This window comes from Pleurodeles waltl, chromosome 4_2, assembly GCF_031143425.1.
Source record: "Pleurodeles waltl isolate 20211129_DDA chromosome 4_2, aPleWal1.hap1.20221129, whole genome shotgun sequence".
NCBI classification, from domain to species: Eukaryota; Metazoa; Chordata; class Amphibia; order Caudata; family Salamandridae; genus Pleurodeles; species Pleurodeles waltl.
Genome location: NC_090443.1, coordinates 1,026,742,566 through 1,026,753,330, shown reverse-complemented (window position 1 = coordinate 1,026,753,330; position 10,765 = coordinate 1,026,742,566). Strand labels below are relative to the sequence as shown.

Here is a 10,765-nt window from a genome sequence, read left to right as displayed (position 1 = left end):
ACTGGCGCTTGTTTTTCTGCTTCAAGCATTTACTGCTAGCAAAAGACACAGATGGGAAAGACGAATGAAGAGAAAAACGAAAAAGCGTCACAATGGAAGAAAGCAGAAAGCTGCAAGAGTGAACTGAAGGGGCAGGGAGTGGCTTTAAAAGAATTGAAGAGGCCCGAAGTGGCTTCAGCATTACGCTGCCTCTGTTTTCCGTGTTCCCACATTTAATTGCAGAAGCCCGGTGTTTAAGAGGGGGCTTTGGGCACCGGCACGTCTTTATTTACAAATTAAGCGCTGGCGCCGTTTTTGCGTCAAAAAGTGGCGCAAATGCGGCGCAAAAAAAAGTATAAATAATGGCCGGTGTGTCTAACAATACACGCTGCCTCTAAGCACCCCCTGATGCCCTGCCTGCCTGTCGCGAAATCTGAGCTTCACACCCCCCACTCTATCTGAGAAGGCTACCCCCTGTCCCTGTCACCAGCAGGAAGTGAGAGGTACAGTTCTCAGCAGCAGAAAAACCTGCCCGACTGCATGGCCGGCGTCCCTGGAGACTCATTAACCACCGCGCTGCCGGACCGCAGAGGGAACCTGTGGGGCAAGTCCTGCCCGGAGCTGCAGTAAGTCACTTCCTCGTGCAGACGGTCCCGGGCCTCGCCTGCGAGTGCCAGCAGCTAGACCAGCTCCACTCTCAGGGGTACCGCAAGCAGAGGGCACGCTGCACCCCCTCCCCCCAGTGTGCCAGCAGACCAGCTCCACTCTCAGGTAGGTGGGCAGCACCCCTCTGGGAATACCCAGTGACCCTCACCCTCCTTTGTGTGCCAGCAGACAAGCTCCACTCAGGGGTACCGCAGGCAGGGGGCACGCTGCACCCCCTCCCCCCAGTGTGCCAGCAGACCAGCTCCACTCTCAGGTAGGTGGGCAGTACCCCTCTGGGCAGACTCAGTGACCCTCACCCTCCTTTGTGTGCCAGCAGACCAGCTCCACTCTCAGGTAGGTGGGCAGCACCCCTCTGGGCAGACTCAGTGACCCTCACCCTCCTTTGTGTGCCAGCAGACCAGCTCCACTCTCAGGGGTACCGCAAGCAGAGGGCACGCTGTACCCCCTCCCCCCAGTGTGCCAGCAGACCAGCTCCACTCTCAGGTAGGTGGGCAGCACCCCTCTGGGAATACCCAGTGACCCTCACCCTCCTTTGTGTGCCAGCAGACAAGCTCCACTCAGGGGTACCGCAGGCAGGGGGCACGCTGCACCCCCTCCCCCCAGTGTGCCAGCAGACCAGCTCCACTCTCAGGTAGGTGGGCAGTACCCCTCTGGGCAGACTCAGTGACCCTCACCCTCCTTTGTGTGCCAGCAGACCAGCTCCACTCTCAGGTAGGTGGGCAGCACCCCTCTGGGCAGACTCAGTGACCCTCACCCTCCTTTGTGTGCCAGCAGACCAGCTCCACTCTCAGGGGTACCGCAAGCAGAGGGCACGCTGCACCCCCTACCCCCAGTGTGCCAGCAGACCAGCTCCACTCTCAGGTAGGTGGGCAGCACCCCTCTGGGAATACCCAGTGACCCTCACCCTCCTTTGTGTGCCAGCAGACCAGCTCCACTCTCAGGTAGGTGGGCAGCACCCCTCTGGGCAGACTCAGTGACCCTCACCCTCCTTTGTGTGCCAGCAGACCAGCTCCACTCTCAGGGGTACCGCAAGCAGAGGGCACGCTGTACCCCCTCCCCCCAGTGTGCCAGCAGACCAGCTCCACTCTCAGGTAGGTGGGCAGCACCCCTCTGGGCAGACTCAGTGACCCTCACCCTCCTTTGTGTGCCAGCAGACCAGCTCCACTCTCAGGGGTACCGCAGACAAGGGGCACACAGCTTCTACTCCAGTCTCAGGGGTACCGCAGGCAGGGGGTACGCTGCACCCCCTCCCCCCAGTGTGCCAGCAGACCATCTCCATTCTCAGGTAGGTGGGCAGCACCCCTCTGGGAATACCCAGTGACCCTCACCCTCCTTTGTGTGCCAGCAGACAAGCTCCACTCAGGGGTACCGCAGGCAGGGGGCACGCTGCACCCCCTCCCCCCAGTGTGCCAGCAGACCAGCTCCACTCTCAGGTAGGTGGGCAGTACCCCTCTGGGCAGACTCAGTGACCCTCACCCTCCTTTGTGTGCCAGCAGACCAGCTCCACTCTCAGGTAGGTGGGCAGCACCCCTCTGGGCAGACTCAGTGACCCTCACCCTCCTTTGTGTGCCAGCAGACCAGCTCCACTCTCAGGGGTACCGCAAGCAGAGGGCACGCTGCACCCCCTACCCCCAGTGTGCCAGCAGACCAGCTCCACTCTCAGGTAGGTGGGCAGCACCCCTCTGGGAATACCCAGTGACCCTCACCCTCCTTTGTGTGCCAGCAGACCAGCTCCACTCTCAGGTAGGTGGGCAGCACCCCTCTGGGCAGACTCAGTGACCCTCACCCTCCTTTGTGTGCCAGCAGACCAGCTCCACTCTCAGGGGTACCGCAAGCAGAGGGCACGCTGTACCCCCTCCCCCCAGTGTGCCAGCAGACCAGCTCCACTCTCAGGTAGGTGGGCAGCACCCCTCTGGGCAGACTCAGTGACCCTCACCCTCCTTTGTGTGCCAGCAGACCAGCTCCACTCTCAGGGGTACCGCAGACAAGGGGCACACAGCTTCTACTCCAGTCTCAGGGGTACCGCAGGCAGGGGGTACGCTGCACCCCCTCCCCCCAGTGTGCCAGCAGACCATCTCCATTCTCAGGTAGGTGGGCAGCACCCCTCTGGGAATACCCAGTGACCCTCACCCTCCTTTGTGTGCCAGCAGACAAGCTCCACTCAGGGGTACCGCAGGCAGGGGGCACGCTGCACCCCCTCCCCCCAGTGTGCCAGCAGACCAGCTCCACTCTCAGGTAGGTGGGCAGTACCCCTCTGGGCAGACTCAGTGACCCTCACCCTCCTTTGTGTGCCAGCAGACCAGCTCCACTCTCAGGGGTACCGCAGGCAGAGGGCACGCTGCACCCCCTCCCCCCAGTGTGCCAGCAGACCAGCTCCACTCTCAGGTAGGTGGGCAGCACCCCTCTGGGAATACCCAGTGACCCTCACCCTCCTTTGTGTGCCAGCAGACAAGCTCCACTCAGGGGTACCGCAGGCAGGGGGCACGCTGCACCCCCTCCCCCCAGTGTGCCAGCAGACCAGCTCCACTCTCAGGTAGGTGGGCAGTACCCCTCTGGGCAGACTCAGTGACCCTCACCCTCCTTTGTGTGCCAGCAGACCAGCTCCACTCTCAGGGGTACCGCAGACAAGGGGCACACAGCTTCTACTCCACTCTCAGGGGTACCGCAGGCAGAGGGCACGCTGCACCCCCTCCCCCCAGTGTGCCAGCAGACCAGCTCCACTCTCAGGTAGGTGGGCAGTACCCCTCTGGGCAGACTCAGTGACCCTCACCCTCCTTTGTGTGCCAGCAGACCAGCTCCACTCTCAGGGGTACCGCAGGCAGGGGGCACGCTGCACCCCCTCCCCCCAGTGTGCCAGCAGACCAGCTCCACTCTCAGGTAGGTGGGCAGTACCCCTCTGGGCAGACTCAGTGACCCTCACCCTCCTTTGTGTGCCAGCAGACCAGCTCCACAGTCAGGGGTACCGCAGACAAGGGGCACGCTGCACCCCCTCCCCCCAGTGTGCCAGCAGACCAGCTCCACTCTCAGGTAGGTGGGCAGCACCCCTCTGGGAATACCCAGTGACCCTCACCCTCTTTTGTGTGCCAGCAGACAAGCTCCACTCAGGGGTACCGCAGGCAGGGGGCACGCTGCACCCCCTCCCCCCAGTGTGCCAGCAGACCAGCTCCACTCTCAGGTAGGTGGGCAGCACCTATCCGGGTAGGGTGAACCTCACCCTCCTCTCACAGTGACCAGCTCTACTCTCAGGGGTACCGCAGGTAGGTGGGCACCATCCCTCCTCCCCCAGTGTGCCAGCAGACCAGCTCCACTCTCAGGGGTACCGCAGGCAGAGGGCACGCTGCACCCCCTTCCCCCAGTGTGCCACCAGCCAGCAGACCAGCTCCACTCTCAGGGGTACCGCAGGCAGAGGGCACGCTGCACCCCCTTCCCCCAGTGTGCCACCAGCCAGCAGACCAGCTCCACTCTCAGGTAGGTGGGCAGTACCCCTCTGGGCAGACTCGGTGACCCTCACCCTCCTTTGTGTGCCAGCAGACAAGCTCCGCTCTCAGGTAGGTGGCAGCACCCCTATGGGTAGAGTGACCCTCACCCTCCTCTCCCAGTGACCAGCTCCACTCTCAGGGGTACCGCAGGCAGAGGGCACGCTGCACCCCTCCCCCCAGTGTGCCAGCAGACCAGCTCCACTCTCAGGTAGGTGGGCAGCACCCCTCCGGGCAGTGACCCTCACCCTCCCTTCTGTGTCCGGGCAGGAGGCACACGGCCTCTGCTTCATTCTCAGGGGTACCGCAAGTAGGTGGACAGCACCCCTCTGGGCAGAGTAACCCACAGCTCACCCTCCTTTGTGCGCCCGGGCAGGGAGCACGCAGCACCTGCTCCGCTCTCAGGGGTACCGCAGGAAGGTGGGCAGCACCCTTTCTTTATTTCACTTTTATCCTAGAGCCCTGAAGCGATATTTACGCGGCATGCAGCTCCTTACAAACACCTGTATAAACAATTCCATTTACCTGCCTCTGCTTGTGCCTTGTCTATCCTATGTATGCCTGTCTATAGGTGAATGCGTCCGCAAACCCTCCTAGAACACCCACTGTTTGACAAGAGGAACCGAGGCACAGAACGAGGACGCGATTTGCCTAGGATCACACATTGCGTGTCGTGTATGAGCGCTGGGATTCAAACCACAGTCTCCTGGTTTTTAGTCCGCCAGTACACCACATCTCCTCTGACTAGTCTCTGTCCTTCCTCGTATTTGTCTCTCTCCCGTTGGTTTGTGAATTTGGGTCTCTTCCTCCCTGTGTTTTTCTGTTTCCCTTAGTCAAGCTCCGTCTCTCTCATGACACGCGATGTGTCTCTTTCTGCCCATTAATCACCCTGTCTCTGTACCGATCTTTCTGTTTCCATCTCCGCCTCTCTCCCCGCCGTTGCCTCCGCCACCTCGGCTCATCTTTTTAACTCCCCACGTCTGCCTGTATCCGTCTCTACTCTCAGGCTGTCTAATTCTGCGCCCATCACACTGAGATCCGATCTGAGCCTGCCTTTCCGCCTCTGGCTCGAAGGAATGGTCTTGTATAGCGCACAGAATCCCCTCTAGGCGCTAGCTTTGTAGTAAACAAGTGACTCGAGGCATATGGAGAGAAAGTAACGTGCCCAGGCAGGGAGACAACTAGACTTGACCTTTGATGGGAGGGCTTTGGGGGTAACTCTTCCAGTTCAAGGGGCAAAACAAGCATTTCCAGCAATGTGGGCGATATGAGGGGAAGTGTCACAATGCACTTTGAAGTGTTGGACAAGCCCCATCGTATTATGACTGACAGGCTGGAGTGACTATCTATCCCCAGTTCCCGCACTTGGGCTCAGTTTTTTGGTGGGGGGCCTACATGCGGAGGCCAGGTTATTTGGATGGGGTTTGACCTATTTACTGCGCATGGATATTTCGATTTTATTTCGCTGTCCTTAGATATCATACATTGTTTGACTCTCCTCCGACTGACTACGAGTCACAGTCGGATGTTTTTTGTAATTAAGCATGATTTGTTTATCACCAGCTTGGCGGTAACACCTGAGATTGAAGAAGGGGATGGGGTGCAAACAGTGACCTAGCAATGGCCCTCACAGCTCCCGCACCGGGTGGCTGGGGGTGGTGGGGGGCAGCCTGAGCTCTGGGAGGAAGGGTAGGGTGACCAGATTTTGAGGAGCAAAAACCGGGACAGGTCAGACATAAAAGAAGGACTGAAGACTTTACACTCACTTCTATATCTGGCCTGTCCCGTTTTTTGCGTAGCATATATATATATATATATATATATGCCACACACACATTTACAAGATTACACATATAAAATTAGCTATGGCTTGACCTCCCAACCCGCCCCCCACCAGCCTCTCTCTGCTCCCCACTAGTCTCTCTACTGGTACCAGACAGGGTGCTGTGTTACCTGGCAGTTATAGATAAACTATTTTAATGATTGCATCAGTGCTTAATTTGTAAATAAAAACGTGCCGGTGCCCATCGCCCTCCTCTTAAACACGCGGCTGCTGCAATTAAATGTGCGAACATGGAATACTGAGGCTGCGTAATCCTGAAGCCCACTTGGTCTCTTCAATCCATTTAAAGCCACTCCCTGCCCTTTCAGCTCACTCTTGCAGCTTTCTACTTTCTCCTTTTGTGAAGCCTTTTCGTTTTTCTCTTCCTCCGTCTTTCCCATGTGTCTTTTGCTCGCAGCAAATGCTTAGGGCAGAATAATAAGCCTCTCAGGCTTATAAGGTCATAAGGCCCTCAAAATTAAGTGCCGGTGCTCAGCACCGGAAACAACAAGTACAAATTAAGCACTGTATTACATACTTTGTAGGCATCTGTTAAAGGAGAGCATGCCTTTAATTTACACTTCCCTAGGTAATCTGACGTTTGTCCCAAAAACCGGCACATTTGTTTAAAATTAAGAGAAGCGTGGGGACACCGGGACAGTCCTCTATAAACAGGGACTGTCTAGGGGAAATCCGGGACGTCTGGTGACCCTAAGGGAGGGCCTTCAGCACAGTACTCAGCACACAGGCGGCAGCCCCCTGACTGGGACCAGGAGGCAGGGGAGCCCCTCCAGGGACTTCGCAGGGGGGCCCCTCAAGTTTCCTTACCACTGGGTGCAGGAGAGACCTCAGGTAAATGTTAAAGAGGGGCGGAGATGTTTGGGGCATTAGTTGTGAACTGAATGGCGCTGACCGGAAGGGAGGTGTGAGAGGTCGATGGGTCTGATTGGAGAGGGGCAATCCGTCTCAGTCCTGCGCCCCCTCTCTGAGGTTGTCAGGTCTCTGAAGGAGCATGGAATGATGAACATTATCAAAGGCAAGGGAGCGTTCAAGAAATAGCTGTGCTGGGACTCCATTTTTTAATCCACTGCAGTTTTTAAAACCCCCCCATGTGGAAATCACTGCTGTTTCTGTGCCTCAGCCATACTAGAATACGTTTTGGTAATCTGAAATCGGATAATTTCCTTTAAATGTAGGTTTGTGTTTTGAGGCAGACCTTTCAATCATTCTATCCTCTTGACTGAAAACAGTCTGTTACTGTGCAGAGGTTAATCAATCAATCAATCAAGGATTTATAAAGCGTGGCAAGTCACCGTAAGGGTCTCGAGGCGCTGGAGTTGCTGACTGCTTCGTGGTGATCTGATCGTCTTGAGTCCTTTCCTGAATCTCCGGAGCGATGAGGTGGTCCTGAAGCTCAGCGGAAGTTTGTTCCAAGCTTTGGCCGCCAGGTGTGAGGAGGAGTGTGCATGTTTGGGGGTGTGAGTGTGTGCATGTTGTGTTGTGTGAATGCGTGTGTGCTTGTATGTATGTTAGTGCGTGCGGATGTGTGTTAAGGGATGTATGAATGCATGGATGAATGTGGGTATGAGTGTGTGTATGCGTGTGTGAATGAAGGTGTGTGTCTGAAGTCGGGGGGTCTGGGGAGGAGGGTTGGGGATGGGGGAGGACTCTGGGGAGGGTGAAGGGGGCAGGGGCAGGGGAGACTCCTATCAGTGCCAGGGAAGGAATTCCCTGGCACTGATAGTGCCTACCGCCATGGTTTTCGTGGCGGTCAAAAAGCCACAGAAATCATGGCGGTATGCGGGGTCATGATACCGCCGGCGATATATATCTCCAGCCCGGCGGCTGACCCCCTTAGAGTTCCTTTGGAAAAATACCCACGTTCAGTGAGTTGCTGTCTGTTCTGGATGGACTGACTGCAGAGCTAGTCTTCTGCTGCCCACACGTATTTGCAGCAATGATGAGGGATTGATGGAGCCTTGATGAGATTACAGGGGGTGACTGTAGATGTTTTTGTGTTTTGTTTTCTGCTGAACTGCATTGAGCTGCTGGAATTGTGCTTGAGCAGTGGGAAGGGATGCAGGATGAGTGAAATTGTAGGGCGAAAGTAATGCAGGTGCACCATCGAAACAGCAAGGGCCAGTGGTGAGAAGCCCCCCAGCTGTACTACCAAGAAATCAGGAAAGTGCCAAGGTACTGCCACTTCAGGCGCTATAGCTGGTGAACCTTTTTTCCCTCTGAAATCTTCTAGCAGGGCTGTTACTTGTGACCTCGAGGCCTCTCATCAGCTCCGCAGTTCCCTCAGCAGCTCCGTCTATTCAAATATTCTGCCCCATGGGAAGGGCTCTTGGCCACTCGCAGCTCCCAGGACATACAGCATATCTCCTTGAGCAAGGCAGCCACCAGGTCACAGGGAGTGTTGCCTTTCCTTGGTAGCACTCCATCACTCATGTGAAAAAAAGATGAAACGTCCAAGCTACTCACCATTTAGAAAGTGAGGAGCGGCTGTTCCTGCATGTGTGCACTGTGTAGAGACGGTAGGAAATAATGTATATTTGCACTAATGATTCTACATTGAGACACAAATATGCACTTTGTCACTATTCACAAAATAACATTTACAGGAGTCAACTAAACATATAGGTAGGTGAAAAGACCATCAGATAAGCCATATTAATTTTGGGAAAAACATAATATTGCCTGAACATGCTGTTGGACCCGGAATGCTCCCTGCGAGGTGTGCAGTCATGTTGCTATGTTCTGAGTGCCCGATTGCAACTATCTTGTATAGTGGTTTATGATTTTGGCTCGAGGCTCACACTGATACAGCATGTGCAGAGGCCTACTCCATCTTTGACATGAATGAGGTCCTGGAAGTGTACCGTGAGCTGCAGGGGTGCACCAATCACGCCCTCATTGCTGCTGAGAGTGGACTACGGCCCCTGTCATGGGCTTGGTATGTACAGTGGTGATGTTTTGAGAATCTACAGTCGTGACCAGACCTAAATGTATTCCTGTCCCCACTTGGGCAAAGTTCTGCATGAATGTGTAACCTAGATTCAAATACATAGCAAGTGGACTTCAGTCCATATTTTATTTTTGAAGCATTAATGTACTTAAGTTAATGCATCGTGCTATTGTGAATGTTTGTAAGCACCTTATTGGATGTGTTTTACTACTTCTGAGATGTACTTTTAAAGTCTGGCTTGGCAGCAGAGCTGTCGGTAAAACTTGTGTGATCAACAGAAAAAAAAAACTTTAGGAAGCACAACTGTCAGAGAGACTCGGATTCGTCCACGTTTCCCTTAATGACAGCATTTGATTGGGCAGAAGTTGTGTGGTGCTGCCGAAAAAGAGTGCAGTGTTTGTTGCACTCCTGTGGACTCCTGAGTGGTGAAGCCTGTGACCCTGAAGTGTATTTCCAGGTTCTGCATACCTGGGGCAGTGAAACCGGAAGTGATTCTGATTCTATAAGGACACTGTTGACACATCCGGTCTGGCTCTGCCTCTCAGGTCTGCTTGTGCTGCCCTCTTCCTGTCTCCAGCCTGCAACCCTTGACCCTGAGTTTGTGTTTGGCAGTCTTCCCTGTGAGCACCTGATCTGCTGCAGTGCAGTGTCACACTAGCAGCCTGAAGCTCTTCATTCTGGGTTTTGTTTTGTATTTTTCTGTGTCTAGGAGTGAGTATTAGCGGGATGTACATCAATGTTAACCTTCGCGCAATAGAAGCTCCTTGTTGTGCTGCTATGGAACATGTCTCTTGGGCTCTGTGATCTTCTTGGGATACCTGAGTATTTATTATTAATCTGCTTCCAATAGTAATCCAGGAGTTGGTGATTCTTCTAAGGTGGCTGCATTATCACTGGTGGCATAACATACCCAATACAAACCAACATAATGTAACATAAGATTAAATAGGCTAAAATACCAGTGCTTAATTTGTGTTTGTTGTTTCCGGTGCAGAGCACCGGCACTTATTTTTGAGGGCCAGCGCTTATTCTTCTGCCTCAAGTATTTACTGCGAGCAAAAGACACATATGGGAAAGACAGAGGAAGAGAAAAACAAAAAAGCATCATAAAGGAAGAAAGCAGAAAGCTGCAAGAGTGAGCTGAAGCGGCAGGGAGTGGCTGTAAATGGATTGACGAGGCCCGACCCGAGATGGCTTCAGGATTACGGAGCCTCAGTATTCCGTGTTGATACATTTAATTGAAGCAGCCGTGTGTTTCAGAGGAGGGCTTTGTGTACCGGCACATTTTTATTTACAAATTAAGCACTGTAAAATACAATACCAAAATCCAACATAACCTAACATGATGACCTTGGATTTGCAGGGTACCGATATTGCCTCTAATGTTTGTACTCTGTGTGCGGCAATGAAGGATCTCTGTGCGGTGCAACCAAAGCTACCTGTGCTGAAGCCATGCAAAAACCCACAATGCAAGAGAGCACGGTGTGTGAGCTGCCAAATGCTAACATTGCTGCTGTTAATTTGATTCCAATTTGCTTCTCTCACTTTCACCCTTTCTTTAAATGTTGATAAAATGAGTGCTTTTGAGTTGGTTTGAATACTGCTGGCCCCTCACCCATGCATCACTCCTTCCTAGGTCAAAAATGAGTGCCTTGGAAGTTGGCAGGAAACCTAAACTTTTCACCCTTGTTGTCAGTGTTGAAAACACACAACAGAAAGTGAGATTTTCAAGTGCCAAACAGTTACACTGAAAGTTTTGGGGGATTTCATTGTAATTCGCGGGAAAAGGTTATGGATCATTGAAGGTGTTAGATATGAGTTAGTAGATGAAATGGAAGATGGGGGAGCAACTGA

General features: G+C 54.0%; 1 protein-coding gene across 1 annotated transcript in view; it reads left to right on the top strand.

Annotated features, from left to right (window-relative positions):
- The first annotated feature begins 602 nt into the window (after positions 1-602).
- The window catches only part of LOC138293626 (Golgi membrane protein 1-like), a 132,541-nt gene continuing 122,378 nt past the window's right edge, over positions 603-10,765 (top strand). Inside the window, exon 1 of the mRNA XM_069232912.1 lies at positions 603-750. The gene's annotated coding sequence lies outside the window, so the exon portion shown is untranslated. The remainder of the gene's footprint in view (positions 751-10,765) is intronic.